The sequence below is a fragment of the Pocillopora damicornis genome, chromosome 1, assembly GCF_964200805.1.
Source record: "Pocillopora damicornis chromosome 1, jaPocDami1.2, whole genome shotgun sequence".
Taxonomy (NCBI): Eukaryota; Metazoa; Cnidaria; class Anthozoa; order Scleractinia; family Pocilloporidae; genus Pocillopora; species Pocillopora damicornis.
The window spans coordinates 12172329-12185710 of NC_142670.1; the positions used below are offsets into that span (position 1 = coordinate 12172329).

The window sequence follows — 13382 nt, forward strand, 5'->3', positions numbered from 1 at the left end:
TGGAAAAACCCTGACTATCTTTTGGAGACCTACCCTCAAGATTGAAATTGAGCAGAAGTTCTATTTGAGCGGTCAGACTTGGTACTTGATTAATTCGTTTGATAAAGCATCCTCCGTTTCGAATTGTTGCGAGCTAAAGCAAGACATTTTTTTTTGAATAGCGCATTTTACATCCTTTTCATTGTTCTATAGTTTGGTTGCACCCTGAATAACACGTGTAAAAAAGTTCCTCGAAGGAAACTCGCGAAGGTCTACAGTATCCTTAAAAGTGTTTTCCACATGTGAAAAGTTTTGTTCAGCTGATTGGTAAATTGTGGAGACGCTGCATTTTTTAAAATTTCTTCGTCTGATCCCCAGGGAAGGTAATAAAAGTCATGGGTGGAGCTTAAAGGACATGTAGCAAATAAAATGCGTTAGTAGTAGACTAACTCAAGATCTAATAAGCTTTTACATTATATCAAATGTTATTCTTGAGATAATAATCACTTTATTTGCTCATTTCCTCTTCTACAGTAATCCTTCATTTGTTTTTGGAAATGCCAGGAACAGGTGAAGCAGTGTAATTCCGATTTTAACCGTTATGCATCTTAAAATGAACTGGAGGAAAAAAAAAGATAACATCTGATTGATTATCATAATGATTAGTCATAGACTTATAGACTTCCTGTTGGGATTAAATGGGATTGTGATTCAAAACGTGAGTTGAAAAGCAAAACAAAGAAGTCGTAAAATAACGGTGCTACCTGACCTCCCTTTTTTCCACTTTCAAAACCTTTTGCTTCAGTGATGTAGAGGGTTTTGATGCCCATTGTTTGTAATTAAAATTAATGGTCTAGAAAATACTTTCTCGTATCCATCATTACCGTTATCACAATTGTTATCATCAACATGCATTTTTTCGTTCATTTATTCATTCCTTTATTTTTTCTCATAGAGTGTCAAGCAGCCTGCTTCAAAAACTCCTCTTACGTATTTTCGAAAAGCGGAACAAGATGGAATTTCAACTGATATTTATGTTAATTCTGATACCAGGGAGGTTACTTAGTCTCCATCGAAACTGAAGAAGAATGGCAGTTTATCAGTCATGAGTCAAAAGCGTATTGCTTGGAATACTAATGCATGGCATAGTGGTTTAAGGAAGAGAGTCGGGATTTCGACTTGGGAGAGTGGACAACAATTAAGTATTTTGAAGTGGCGTGATTCTGAGACAAGAGGTAACGACAATTGCGCGGAAATATCCAATAATGGAGGCCTCTTTGATGGTATCTCTTGGAATAATAAAAATGCCTACATTTGCGAGATGCCCGTAGGTAAGATCACATTCCAACCATAAAGTATATTATGTGCTGAAACATTAGAGTCTTTCACTTGAGTCATGAAAAATTCTCTTGCTTCTTCAAAATAAAAATATTGTTCACAGAATATGCTCAGCTCATCTAACTTGTACGTGTAAGCGATAAATGAACTTTCAAGCGCGTATTAGTAGTTGAACATAATGCCCATGAAAATCTCCGGGATACATTTTTCAACAAATAATTTGATCACTATAGAATTGCCCTTTTTTGCATCGCCTGCAGCTGAAAAAACAGCGATCGAAATTGTACATTTCTCAACTTTTGCCGAGCGTGCTGCGGTTGAAATAATCTAGCCAACGGAAGACGTGTTCACTGAGGTCAGTGAGTGTATGCATGTTGTTTAGAGCATATCACATGGAAGAGTTTCTTTTTCTGTTATTTTTTGTGTGTGCGTGCGTGCGTGTGTGTGTAGGTGTGTGTGTAGGTGTGTGTGTATGTGTGTGTGTAGGTGTGTGTTGTGTGTGTGCGGGGTGTGGTGGAGTGGGGGTTGTAAGGATATAACAGAGTCTTATAGGGGTTATCAGGTACAATTGATCATAAAAGAACCAAAATCCTCCAATCCCCACCCCCCTCCCTCAGGTGATGAATAATGACCGGCCCCCATTTAGTTATTGATTCATATATATTATTTACTCTTTTATTCTATTTACTTATTTATTTATTCATTTTTAAATTTTTTTTTCACTAGGGCAAGGTAACAGAAGGAATTATTTTACCTGACATATCTGGGGTCAGTTCCAATCAAACTTTGCCTTGCATTCATTTGGATGAGGTTCGGTATCCTGTTCTATCGTGAAGTAAAAAAGAAGTGGTTCCTATCTGACAGAAGGGTGAGTCACTTGTGAGGAACACGGCACACAGCAGTTTAACATCGGGCATGTGCGAGGTGATTAATTCTGGCTAGCCTTGCGCCAATGTCCGCCTTAAAGGATAACATAAAAAACCACCACTCTCTCGCAAAATAAGCGAAAGAAAACTGAAACGTTCCTAGAGATCTGCAAAAGGAAACAAGGTACGTAACGATAATGTATATCGCTGAGTTGAAACGATATATACCTTTCAGAGCCATATGAAAAGTCCAAGTAAAAAACTACCAAACATCCTGAAACGCGGAAAACGTAAGTGGCCAAGTCATGATTGGTTTTAGCTTTGAATCTGATTGGTTGAGAGATTGGTGCGAGTTTTCTTAACCAATCACCGAGCGAACTAAAGCATAAAGAAAGCGATAATGGTTACTTTCGACATATACAAGACATGTGTTCATACGGCACGATATTTCATCGTTAAGTCGCGATTTTCGTGATAATCATCTCATAGTTTTGTACGCTGGCTATGAAAAGCTGTCCAAGGATGGAGGTTGGGGAGGAGTTACTGCTTGCTCCTGCTCTGTACTTCATAAATTGTCTGGAACCATCCCCAGATAATGGTAAATGTTGTTAAAGTTTGTGTGGAAGCTTTTACTGCTGACAAAATATCTTTAACTTTTCTTTTCCAGGGAGGCGACGGAATCCGGGGTACGCTTTTAGCCAGAGAAACGAAGATCGCTCACATGACGGAACTCCCGTATCCAGGATCAATTTCGTAAGTGGTTAAAATTGATAATCTAGCGGGGTTGGATACCAAACTCTGACAACATACTATATATAAATTTTGTTTAGATAGATTAATTTTGTAAAATGGGTTTTTTCCATAGTAAAAGTATTCCCTTGACATCTCTATCGCCTGACAGCTTATGAGGGAAAAGCCTGCATCGAATATTAAGCACAGAATTCTCAGGAAAATAACAGTATTCTCTCAGTAGAAATCAGCCGGGCATTAAAAACTTAACTCAATTATTTTCGCAGCAAGTTGCTCTTTCACGTTTAGGTTATAACAACGATGCGATCACGCGGCGTCAACGAAGAAACGTTAGAACTTCAAGGGAAGTAATGTGTGTGTGAGAGGCCAATGATCTGGTTCGCAATGACCATGCGGATAACGAGTTTTCTTGAAATCACCGGGAGGTTGTTCATCCGTTGTTACTGGAAAATATTGGTCAAATTTTCCACTTATTCCGACCCCCTTGAATGAGTACTTTTGCTTAAAGACAGAACTACAACTGAGTCTCTTAACCAGTTCCAAGCCGTGATAGATCACACGATATGATTGGCCAAAGTATCACATTACGTCAGAGGACATATCTGCAATGAGGGGGCATAGGCAGAGCGGTACAACCTGCCTCCTATTTTCAACCCGACCCAAACCTTCCTCTCGTTTTCTACCCGACCCAAATTTCGACGCGACCTAAACCTCACTCCTGTTTTCTACCCGACCCAAACCTCTTTCCTGTTTTCGACCCGAGACAAACCTCCTTCCCCTTTTCTACCCGACCCAAACCTCTTTCCTGTTTTCGACCCGAGACAAACCTCCTTCCCTTTTTCTACCCAACCCAAACCTTGCTGAAACAGACCAACAAGAAAGGAAAACAAACCAGTAGACACACCGACCAAAAATGAAAATATACAATCCTAACTCAGGGCTTCAAACAACTGCTAATAAGACAGTTAAACAGGAAAAACTATTACGAACGACAGATGAATAAATAGACTTGGTTAGGTGGTAAATTTTATGGAAATTTTTTTTTTTTTAATTTTCTTTGCAGGTGGGATAGAAGCAGTACTTGTCTTGTCTGCTTTCATTTCTCTTTTCATGTTGGTCCACTTCATGAAATGCCATGGTGAGTTTTCATCTAAATTTAACCTTAACCGAAGCACTTATCAGCCATTTACAAAGCAGAATACTTCTCTGCAATATTGCGAGGGCAACCACCCGCCAATCACCATAAAGAACATTCCCGCCGGCATCAACAAACGACTGTCGTCCCTATCATCTGACAAAGCATCCTTTGACCAAGCCGCCCCTCTATACTAGAAAGCACTCGACGAAAGTGGATACCACTACACACTACAGTACGAACCAGCCAAAACAAGCAAACGGAAAACCGAAAACGCAATAACATCCTCTGGTACAACCCTCCTTTTAGCAAGAACACCAGCACCAACATCGGACACAAATTCCTCGCCTAGTAGACAAGCACTTTCCCAAAGATCACAAGCTCAAAAAAATCTTCAACCGAAACACCATCAAGATCAGTTACAACTGCATGAACAACACGAAACAAATAATCGACAATCATAACAAACGCATCCTAACCGCATCTATACAGGCTGATGACGCCGCCACCGCTACCATTAATAACAAGACATATAGCTGCCGACAAAAGAACGCATGCTTGCCCGACGGGAACTGCCTGCAACCATCAATAATTTACCAAGCCACCGTCACACGCAAAGACAACAGCACGACAGAAACTTACATCGGAATCACAGAAAACGACTTCAAAACAAGATAAAGAAACCACACCGCATCATTCCGCCACGCCAAACACAAAAACTCCACCGAACTCAGCAAGCACATCTGGACCCTCAAAGACAACAACATCGAGCACTTTATTTCCTGGCGCATTCTCTCATCACGCTCGCCGTACAACAGCTCAAGTAAAAGATGAAATCCCTGCCTTAAAGAAAAATTCCTAATCATCTGCCGACCCAAACTATCCACACTAAACAAATGTAATGAACGCGTGTCTTCCAGCCGCCACAGAAACAAAAAAGCCCTCCTACGCAACAACTAAACTGTTAAATTTCGCGCTGCATGAATTAGATTATATTGTATATTAGCGATGGTAAAGATTATTCTCATTAAATCTCCTGATGAGTGGGCAACCACGAAACAGGTCTGTAGGGATGAACTGGTAGTTTATTTGTCTTTTTCCTCCCACAATATATATATATACTTTTTTTTTTCAATTTATATCCTTGCACGCACTTCTGCTTGAGGGTCCTTTTCATTTTTTCTTCGTTATTATTGTTGTTTTTTATTATTTTTTGACTCTATTTTATACTCTTTATTAAATTAAAGTATTCCGTGGCAATTATGCACCCTTGCAAAATGGAGTTGTTGTTGTAAACGATTTCTGAACCAACACGTTCACGACCAATGTTTTAAAATTTATTTCAGAGAACACGTGCCTCAGTTGTATCAAGGGCAAGCAACATTTTCAAAGGACCTGCTCTTGACACCTGCAGCTTCAGTGGTTAACTGACGGATAATAGGAAGTTTAAGAAACGACGACAGCGGTTGGTTAAAAAATGAACTTGTATTTTACCTACGAATCTCGCGATACTCTTAGTATAAGTCATGTACTTTCTTTCTCGCTGTCAAAATATGTCGAAACTGAATATATAACACTGCGTTAAATTAGAAATGGAAGTTTAAAAAAAAATAGACGTCGCCGTTCACGTTCTCCAGAGAACGCAAATTTGGGTCATTTCACGTTGTTGTTCTGTAGATTTGCGCAAAGAAATTTACAAAGATTTTTTACCCACGTTCACAGCCGTTGTTCAGTTTATTAAACGTTTTGTGTCGTTCTCGTCGCCGTCGCCGTCGCTGTCGCTGCCGTGGTTTTCTTAAACTCCCTGTTCAAAAGTGCGTGCTATGTTTTTTGATACCGGACGTTTCCAGGACCATTCTTACCCAGTCGGTTGAGTTGTTTCGCACCCTTACTAAGAAAGTATGTTTTCCATGTTAAGTATGTTAAACGTAAGGTCGGTTTGTTACGTTACATAGGAATAGCTAGGTAACTTTATTTGTACTGAAAACTAGTTCAGATCTTTAGGTTGAGAAGGCGACTTTTCGTTTCCAGACAAGTCCTTATATTTCGCCCACTGCACAAAGTAAATATGTTTGCATATTAACGGTGGCTGTATGTAAACTTGAGCTGCCTTTGCCCAAACTGGATACGAACTGTCTGAATTTCGCTACAAAGCGACGGTTGTAACGAAAGGACTAGATACCATATTTTGAATGAAATTGCGATCATGGTAAAAAAAAATAATAACGATGATGATAATGATGATAATTATAATTAACCGTTATCATAATTCTAATGATATAAAGGATGATGAAGATACAGATAACCGTTATGATTCGATTTAGCGCCCTCGTTCCATTAAGCGTCCCGTCCGGCTTGTGAGCGCCCCCTCGATTCTGGTTTTTTACTAATCACCAGCACCCCCTACTGAATAAGCACCCTCATTACAACAAGCGCCCCTATATCGAATACAGACACTGTTAGAATGTGCGAACATTGAGATCAACCTTAGTTCATCTTTCTTCAATAGTTCACTTAACCCTTTAACCCCTGAGAGTGACTAACATCTAATTTCTTCTCAGAATATCCCCCTGAATCAAACATTAAGGTCATGAGAATAAAGGAAATGATCACCAGTTAAAGAAACTCTTGATTTTTACATGATTTTTCCCTGTCGGCATCTTAGGAAATGTATAGAGAACAGTATGGCTAATATGCATTGTCATGTTAGGATGTAAGGGGTTAAAGCCTCTATAAAAAAACGGTGGTCTTCCTCTCAGTCTCAACAATTATGTTCACGTGAGTTCATAGTTCCTTCAAACAAATGATTTTGTCAGCAAATTTTGCAATGATTGCTTGGCTAGTCGTTGTAGTCAGGATGGATCCTGGAACAACAAATCCATTTCCCAGTCTACTTGATGCTTTTCAAATAAACATCAAAGCCCTGTTCCTTACATTTTGCTGTTTCTCAAAAGCAAAAACCCAAAAAATGATCCCTGTCCCTAACAAGCGCCCTGTTTCGAACAAGCGCCCTTTCTTGAAGTACCAAAAGTAAGTAAGCGCTTCGGTCCTGAATCGAATCATTGCGGCATGACGATGATGACAATGATAGCACTAGTATTTAAGATACTACTACTAATGATAACACAAGGAAACGACAGAAATATAATGACGATGATAGAAAACGGAAGATTTTCAAGAACTCTAGACCCGATTAAATTGTGTGAGTCCTTGGTTGGACCTTAAGACTTCTGAATCAAGCCATCTACATAGCTTGTCATGTGACAAGCGCACTGTATGTGGCTAGAATAATTATCTCCAATGTCTTGTGCATTAGTGTGTCATTAAGATTTTATTGTTACCTTTTCTTTTTTTCCTTGCTAGTGGAAGAGTCTCCGATTTTCTGGATATCAGATAGCGTACACATTGATTGGTATAAAAAAATGAAGTTGATGTCATACAGTATCTTAAATGCAAATCTTCTGTTTGTTCATTTGTTCGTTTGAATGATCGACATCAGTGTCAAAGCAATTGCCACCTACCCCTCCCCTAACCCAACAACAGTCAACTGATAACAAGTTAGGGTTAATGTTGGGTTAAGGGAGGGGTGGGGGCGCAATTTCTTAGATACTGACATTGACCCTGTTTGAACATGATACAGATTTACTAAGGAAGTACGCAATAGTAGGTGTCAGAAATTCTGAGAATAAAGTTTGCGTGGTCCTTTAAGAGGGCTATTCAAGGTTTTTTTTCCGCAGTGACTTTTATTCTCCTACAGAGTTGTCGCGTTTGAGTGAATTTTTGCCGTAGATTCATGAAACGACTCCTTTATGTTGTTGCCAAAACTTGAATTTAAAGAGATTCAGATTGTTTATGATTTCTCCATAGCTGAGAAGCAACGCGGTCGTTAAAGGGAAGTAATAGTATTTCATGAACCTTTAAATTTTAAGTCATTGTTGATACTATAAGGTGGGCTCGTAATTTCGCAGTGCTCTTGGTACTAATGTGATCTCACCATGCAGCTCTTTGATGTTTTATCTTGGTTTCTTTTCTAGGTTTTGGCGCCTTGACAATTTTTCTGTAAACTGTGGCTGTTGCTCCGGCAATCGTTTTCAAATCGAAAGAATTGTGCATCCCAGGATTATGGAAACATTCGAAAAAAACCGGAATCGCTTTGTTGTAAGTATTACCGATGTATATGTTATATCGATTTGAATCTTAAGAATGAGAGTCATATGACTGCATCAGATTGTTGTCGTATGGTTATTGTGATCGTTGATCGTTGTGGGCGAACTGCGTAAGAGGCGGGAAAACACGAGTGACCAAATCACGATTCGTTCAAGTTTTGAATCTGATTGGTTGAGAAGATGGCGCGAGCTTTCTGGACCAATCACACGGCGAAGTTAAGCAAAATCACAACAATCATCGATTACTTTCGACACTCGATTGAAAAATATTCTATTACATGAAGAATGCAACTCTAAAGATTGTTTAAGCATCAAAACAAGATACAATAACATATTTGCAGGATCAGGATTTCGTGGCTAAGCTGGATTTTTAATTATAATCATAATTTCATAATTATTGTGAGACTTAAGGGCTTTTCGAAAGACGCAATCTAGTACTCATGGAATGTTTTTTTTACAGACCCACTTTAGCCTCGGCTATTTTTTTTGATGTTGTTCCAGTTGTTTCTAACACATTTCGTCTTCCGTGACTCGACTTATCCAAAAATCCTAGTCACAATTGATAACAGGTATTGTTGTATATCAGTCTGAGCTGAATCTCTTGTTGTGTGATACGCACGCCTTGAACAACTGATCTACTCATGAAAAACACGTGCAGGCATTTATGACTAGTACTAGGCTTGACAGAGTGCACTCCAATTCGGTCTGTAATTCATCAAGTGATTGAAAAAATTATAACAGCACGCATATAACGCGTATAGTCACACAAGCATGCTGCGTCAAATGGCTACTTACAAGCATAACGTGAACCGTACACTGTCCCATTAGTGCACTAATCAAACCTATGGCGAAATTCTCGAACGTGATTGGTTGTCACCAGCCCGATTTGAGCACTAATAGGACAGTGTCATGTTTCTAATTGGACAGTGTAATAGGACAGTTAAAGGGACAGTTAACACCTCATGGCTGTGTAAGTCAATAGAATGCGTCATGGACTGTTGTCTCGCATTTCGCCGAGTTAACTGTTGCTTGCAACCTCAACCGATGTCTAGTTTCTTTCTTAAATTTTGTTACGACTAGACCGAATTGGACTCCGCTCGGTCCTATTTGGCTGCTGATGACCAATGGCGTAGCAAATTTTATTATTGCGTTAATTGTATGTCATATACTGTTGTATGTTTAGTGGTCAACTCACGCCTCGCCGAGAGAACATTCAATACAAAGCTGCAGTAGATTAATTGAACGTCGACGCAAAAACTCGCCGACAGAGACGTCTCTGATAAGAAGATTTTTAGCATATATCTACATTGTTATCGTTGTTTGAGTGTTTATTGTTGTTATTCATTTTGTTGTGGTGGTAATGGGTGTTGTTGTTTTCGCTGCTGTGATGGTTGTTGTTGTTGCTGTAGTTGTGGTTGTTGGTTTGATGTGTGTTGTACTGGTTACATCCAGGTTAATTAGTAATTCTCCTAGATTCACATCTTGCTTATGGGTCACTTAGCTTAAAATACTTAGCCTGTATCGTGCACACTTTATATTTGGTCTCTTTCTCTCTCTTTCAGACGGCTTTTCTCCGTCATGTCGTACTTTTTCTTCTTCTACAACATAATTCTTGGAATTTTCTCTGCATTTATGCGAATTCTAAAGGGCATGCTTTTAGGAGTGATTTTCATCTCTCGTATCGATCGAACATCACTGATGCAGGGTTTCCAGACTTAGGACAAAGGTACGTAGCACACGCCCAATACAGGCAATTTATAAGTGGCAGAGGCTATGTGAAGGGAGATACAGCATACAGACCTATTCTGCTGCCGTGTTGTTCACTGTTTCCTAAAACAGCTTTTCACTAATGAATTAATGTTCATAAGATTTCAGCGACGAAAGGAAGAGGAAAGCAGAAACTCCTCAGTGACAAGATCCAACAAATTGCTTAGAACGCAGCAAACGGTAGTGGCTTAGTAGCGATTCGTAATAGCTTCACGTCTGATTGTTCGAGAGGGTTGCACGAGATTTATAGAGTTGTCATTGTGCTAACTAAAGCATAACCTATGGGATCCTGGACAACCTTCGACTCTCACTTCAAAATTTCTTAATTTTATTTCTAGCTTTTGTCGCATACCTTGGTTTTCTAACTGTGCTGGTTTCCCACAGACATCCCTTGATGCTGGTGTTCTGTCAGTTGCTCATTGACAGACAAAAAGATTACCAGCTACTGGAAGAGCGTAAGTAAACTGACTCCAGAATCACAACTCGGATGGGATGATCATTCCTAGGATGGCAACCGGCACTCAGCAACCAATGAGAACACTAGAAATGATCTTTCCACGGAGGGCAAGAAATACATAATTTTCTTTTGTTAAGCGTCGTTATTAGTGTGAAATCGTGGAAAATTTGGCAGAAAATGTACCCCATTCCTTAAGTCAGATTTGGTAAAAAATGGGTAATATTGAGAAGAAACTTACCATGTTCTGTTGGTTACTATTCATTTCATATCCATTCTGTGGTCTCGCGAGAATATTGAAAGTTAGGCTTTCTTCTTTGCCACTTTGCACAGTTTTTTGAGGAACTAAAACGTATCTCACTGACTGTTACTTTTCAAGCCGACCTTAAAAAAAAATTATTGTATTCTGGGTGATATGAAACAGTTTTAAGGCTTTTCATGAGGAGAAAAAGAAACATCCCTACTGTGTAACCTTTGGCCTATTTTTCTCTATTGCTATGATTCCTTTGTTGCCATGAACTAATTTTTTGAAGAGTAATTAATTTGAAATACTCGACGAGGTCCCTCCAGATCTCGTCCAAACCTCTCAAACGCAGCTTATATTGCCGTTCCTCTCTCTTTGTCTTTCAGGCTCTAGTCGGGAGCCCCGTCAGCCGCGCATGTCTCAAAAGGCTGTCAACCGCTGGTTCCTGGCCGTGACTCTCCTACGCAACCCATCTTTTTTTTGGTTTTTTGCATTTTAAATTTTTGGAGTCAAAATGTTACTCCCTTAATGGAAACTACCCTAAATTCTGGGCTAAACTTTATTAAACACGTACATTGTGGTAGAGAAGTGAGCAAGGAAGCACACAAGGTACTTATTGAAAAACAATTTAAAATTGTGGGTTTTCATTGCTGGCTTCGGAAATGGGAATTATATTGTCTGGCAAACATGGAGAGGCAAATGGTAAAATTTGAAATTGAAAATAAGTTTTAGGAAATCTATTTCTCTGTAAACGATAACGGTTCTAAATATTGATTAATTTTCTTGGGTACATTTAAATTTGATGGTTTTTTTCTAAAGGTAATATATCGGGTAATGGAAAGTAATATATACAAAAAGAGCAAGCAGTTTACTTTAGTCTAAAAGCCAAGTATATAGGAAAGAAAAAAAAGCGAAAAATAATAAATAATTATTGCGGTTTGCTTAGGCGTTTTAAGCGGAAGTTTTTTGCTTTTTTATTTGTGTTTGTTTTTTATTTTTTATTTTTGGTTTTTTGTTGTTGTTGTTGTTGTTTTCCTTTAACTATTATGAAAGTAAGAAAAGTAAAAATTGGTGCACGATACCAATAAGGGGAAAGACTTGGGAAGGAAGGTGAGGGTTTGAAGAGGAGCAAAGACTCAGCGGCAAGAAAGAATACGTAGTTAACAGACATCTGTGAGCATTAACCACACGAGTGTTTTGGCGAAGGCCGATTTCTTTCACAGGTGCGAATATATTCATATACAACTAACGAACTCTAACATCGTGAAGACTTCTGATCTTTCTCGGAAAAAAAAATTAGCGGAAGTGGAAAGTGAGGTATGAGTGAAACATTGAATTCGTGGAACTACCGGCAAAACCGGATTTCATTCAATTTTGCTTGCCCGTTTTTATCCGTGCGGGGATCCTGGTCGAATTCCCGCTGGCTCCCTGGTACAAATCTCCTCACCGGCATCACGAGAGAGAAAGTGACAGTGCATAAGAGGAAAAAAATTGGGACTTTTACAACCGACCGGTTAATACAGGTTCGACTATTAATTCCGAATTTGCCAATAAGCTCACGCGAAGAGCTCTATTCACCTGTGTGGCATATACTAAAAAACTGCTATAAGGTGGGTAGATGGAGTAGAGTTATGAAGCACGAAGAGAAAATCTAAGAAGACGAAATAAGCCGAAGTCCAGTAATTTCTCAGGAAAATTCTCATCTTTACCTTCTGATATTGTAGCTCTAAGATTCTTGAGAATCCGTCCTGTGATGCTACCTATGAAACAACGAAGCTGTTTGCACTCCCAACCCGGGGGGATAAACGGAACCTCGACCCACCCTTCCCTTCTTTCCATGGCTCTTTTTCGAAAATGATTAAAATATATGCCATCGTCAGTAGAGATTTTCTGCTGAAACATTTACGTTGTCGCAGTTTTTTAGATCTGGTGTGAAGTCTAAATATCAGGGCTTACTGACTTTTCAGATCCGGTACAAGGTACTAAAGAGGGAAAGAAATTTATCCCTGCTCGCCTTGACGCCGGTGAATATCTCGCAAGATATATTTTATTTTTTTGCGTGGGTTTCATTAAGTATCTCAGATTGAACATAAAAGGAATGCGTAGCGTCAACGCTCTCCCCACGCCCGTCTCTCTCAGGTTAATCCTTGCCTCCAGGATTTTTCACGGCTTGTTTGTCCCTAAAAGGTCTGATTCCAAATTCGAGTTGAAAATGCCACCCTCTTAAACCGTTTTCATTTCACATCTTGCATTTCACCCAATCGAGGGTTCCCGTAGGGTTAAAAGGGTTCATAATAGGGTTCATAATTTGGTCAAAAAAACTAGCTGTTAGGCGTAAAAATTGACAAAATGTTAACCCTTAGTTATAGCAAAAATTAACCTTAGAAATCTTTCCTTCCTAGAAAGTGTTATTTTGTGTTATTCTGAGTTAACCGCAGCAGAAAAATGGCCATAATTTTAACCGTTAGCCGTAAAAAGTTCTCCTCGGTCGGCCCTTCTCAGTTTTAAGTAAGTTACGCTGTTTTAGTTAAGTTTGCAATCGTGGAAAAAAAATTTCATCAATATTTTCTACACTCGAGGAACCACACCGACCTAGGGCACCTCCCACGATGAGGACTCTTTCTATAAAGGGAACAAAGCACCATCTCCCAAAGTGAAAGGTAATTTCTTTTTCCTTGTCTCT

The 13382-nt window shown here is 39.2% G+C and overlaps 1 protein-coding gene, 1 long non-coding RNA gene and 1 pseudogene across 3 annotated transcripts in view; all 3 read left to right on the forward strand.

Annotated features, from left to right (window-relative positions):
• Positions 1–13382, forward strand: part of LOC149052016 (adhesion G protein-coupled receptor L4-like) — a 168593-nt gene that overhangs the window by 24376 nt on the left and 130835 nt on the right. The gene's annotated exons all lie outside the window — the stretch shown is intronic.
• Positions 1683–6111, forward strand: LOC149052019 (uncharacterized). The gene is made up of 4 exons (XR_016188291.1): positions 1683–2367; positions 2851–2936; positions 3997–5130; positions 5415–6111. It is a non-coding gene; the product is annotated as an uncharacterized LOC149052019 (long non-coding RNA).
• Positions 6455–11198, forward strand: LOC149052020 (stimulated by retinoic acid gene 6 protein-like; annotated as a pseudogene). Its single transcript, XR_016184935.1, has 6 exons — positions 6455–7480; positions 8103–8226; positions 8695–8803; positions 9797–9960; positions 10340–10456; positions 11086–11198. The product of XR_016184935.1 is annotated as a stimulated by retinoic acid gene 6 protein-like (transcript).